This window comes from Pecten maximus, chromosome 12 (genome assembly GCF_902652985.1).
Source record: "Pecten maximus chromosome 12, xPecMax1.1, whole genome shotgun sequence".
NCBI classification, from domain to species: domain Eukaryota; kingdom Metazoa; phylum Mollusca; class Bivalvia; order Pectinida; family Pectinidae; genus Pecten; species Pecten maximus.
Genome location: NC_047026.1, coordinates 20226821 through 20230222, shown reverse-complemented (window position 1 = coordinate 20230222; position 3402 = coordinate 20226821).

The window sequence follows — 3402 nt, the reverse complement described above, 5'->3', positions numbered from 1 at the left end:
GAATTATTTCCTGATTGGTAAGGAGAATGCTTTATGCATCGTATATCGCAGTATAAATTATTGAGAAGACATGTTTGGTTTCTGATAATGTATTAATAATTTCATGTATGATTTTATATAATTATGAATGGTTTCATGTATAGCTACAGAGAATCATTAAAAGTTCCTTGTATGATTTTATATAATGTATGAAATGGTTTCACTTATGGTTTCATAATTTAGATAAGTGGTTTCATGCATGGTTATTAATAAAACCACAATATTTTCACAAGATTGTTCAATTAAAAAGACTATATTTAGAATTTATATAACATATATATCAATTATGGACCATTGATGAGGTCAGTATGGTGTTGTGTCAACCTGGTGGGAAAACATAACCCTCGGTTAATATTTTCCCACCAGGTTGATACAAACCAAATTCACCTCAACAAAAGTTCATAACTGATAGCTGTGTAGTGTTTAAAAAGTATAAAAATATTGATCCCCGGTTAATATGTTTCCATCCGGTTAATATAAACCATATTCATTTCACTAAAGGTCCATGATTGATAAATGTATTAATTCTGTATAAGTATATTACTGTCTCAGCATAATGGTCTTGACAAGGTTCAGCTGAACAGGTTCTTACTAGCAATGACTGAGGTATGAGGGCCTGGAGGAAAAAGTGTAATTTCGTCAATTTTGAAATATGAACATGCGAGAGTAGGAGTATGTTACTCCGGTTGGAAACAATGAGTACATCGCTTAATACATGTAGTTAAGAAGACACAAGTATGAACAATATCAAGAACGAATTGTGAAAGGAAACGCCATAATCATACATGCACACGAGAGACAGCACATTGTGAAACATACGTGTTACTGTGTAAGTCACCCCGTCCCCATCCCTCCGAACGATTAATGACATGCTGCAGACGATTTTGATTTAATCCAAATTGATATATGACTTGACAGTATGGAGGGAAACATTCCGGATTTTTACACCACATGTGGGCTTTTTGAGATTTTACAAGTCTTATACATGTTACATTTTAAATCCTTGTCTTTCATAAGGCATTTGTTAAAGCCCTATTAACTTATTCACGATATGATAGTGCACAACGTACAAATTATCTTATTCCCAAAGGCGTAGAAAATTACCTACAGGTACACGATGCTAAATATTAATTAAAACTGAATAAATGTTAGTGAACCATTTTTTTCTGTTGCAGACTCCGACAAATTAAGATGATTTTCAAAATCGCCATTACAATTGCACTATGCTAACAGAGCTTTTATCCGTTTTTCTCGGCGGATTTACAAGTGCCATTTCACAGGTGATCACCGCCTTACGAGAAGTGTCAGGCTTACTTCGATTGGCTTATGATATAAATATTTATCTACCCTATAACGGGTCCCAGTGAACTACATGACGTTGCCACCATGGTGCCACAGCTACATTTATATGTCACTACCGAAATATATGATTTATCAACCAACGCCACCAGGACACGGGGTGGTTGGGTGGGGGGTTGGGGGTGGGTTGAGGGGTGGGGGTTGAGGGTGGCATGATTGCAACCCTTAATTGCTGTATTTGCGGTTGTCTTCTCTATTTTCTGCTGTGAGGGACAATATCCTATACGTCTTTCTTATCACTCTCTATTTCTCTTTTCCTTCATTCTAATTTTGCCGTCGGCTCGCTTACATGTAGTTTCGTTGATGTCATGAAATGGGAGGCTACAACTGTATGCCGTTTTTTTGTTGTACAGAGTTATTTGTATTGTAACATGTCCGCTATGTTCGTTTGTTCCTTACATATTATAATGCTAGTATACGATTTACACACATATCTATAGAATAAATATAACACGAATTTCGTCGGTTTTAGATGTTTTCTTATTTATCCTTGTCATCATTTTAATCTATAAATGTCCCGATTCAATTTGAAATTGTACAAAACTTGTACGCTGAACTTAAGCTTTCATAAGCCCGATATAAATGCCACATATCGAGATTGTGTAGCGATTCTCCTATTTTAATTGCGTTGGTTATGGAATTGATATCATGCTTGTACAGGTACAGTTGTACCATCGGTACGTGTAATAATCCATATATTATATACATGTATATAAAAATTACACTCCACTAGTATATAAATATCTATATAGTAGTAGAGTGTAATTTATATACAATGTATCATATACACTATGTGTTGGTGATCCGAAGATATAGATTTGAATTTCCTGTCGTCTACTAGTTGTACCGAGAGAAATATATATAATATATGTACAATTCGTATCCGTGTATGTAAATACATTGCGATCCAGGTATTCATATCATCTTATAGACGACTTCCACAATGATCATGTCAGGGTATCGGGCCGACCATCACTGCTATGGCAAGGCGTTTTAACATTTAATCCCATTTCCTCTTAAGGGGATATTTTTTCACTTAAGTGAAAAAAGAATTTCACTTAAGTGAAAAAAACATAATGCAAATTATTTATTCACCTTAAGGTGAAAAGAATTTCACTTAAGTGAAATTATTTTTCACTTAAGTGAAATAAAACATAATGCAAATAAATGTTAATATCCCTTAAGACAAAAAGAATTTCACTTAAGTGAAAAAAAAATATGTGCAGACATAATGCAAAATACTTGTCCCTTAAGTGAAATTCTTTTCATCTTAAGGTAAATAAAACTGACCATATGTTCATAAGGCCACTCTGTCCTCCTATCCATCCCATGGTATAATGGAATGAACCCTCCCCTTGGACCTGTCTCCAAACCGGTTTTATACCACATTTGTATATCCACAACCATAACTTGAAGATACTTTTTTTTATCATCATGAAAGTAAAGTGAAACAGATATCAATATAGGTTATGTTTCATTTCCATTAAGTTTTATTTTCTCCAAGGTCAAAAAAAATTATTTCCATTATGTTTTATTTCACTTATAGTTTATTTCCATTATGTTCTATTTTCATTATGTTTTATTTCACTTATGATTTATACCTTCAGTGTAAACCTTTCGCTTATACATACTAATAACTATGAACAGATTTTTTTCCTAAAATACTGAAATATTGGAATTGAAACGTTCTCTATAAGCTGCGGTCATTTATGGCTAGGCGATTGGGTGCCGTAGATCGTGAGTTCGAGGCCCGGTCAGGGCACGGGTCAAAAAGTTGTCTTCCTTCGTCATTTGTGTTGCTAAATTATATATTATATTTATATATTATATAACTTATAGGTATAGTTAGAAATCAGGCAAGTATAATTAGAAATCAGGCACTATATATATAAATGTATAAGTAGAGTGGAATTTATATATATATTATATAACTTATAAGTATGATTAGAAATCAGGCACTATTTTTATAGCAGACTATATATAGCTAATAGAGTGGAATTTATA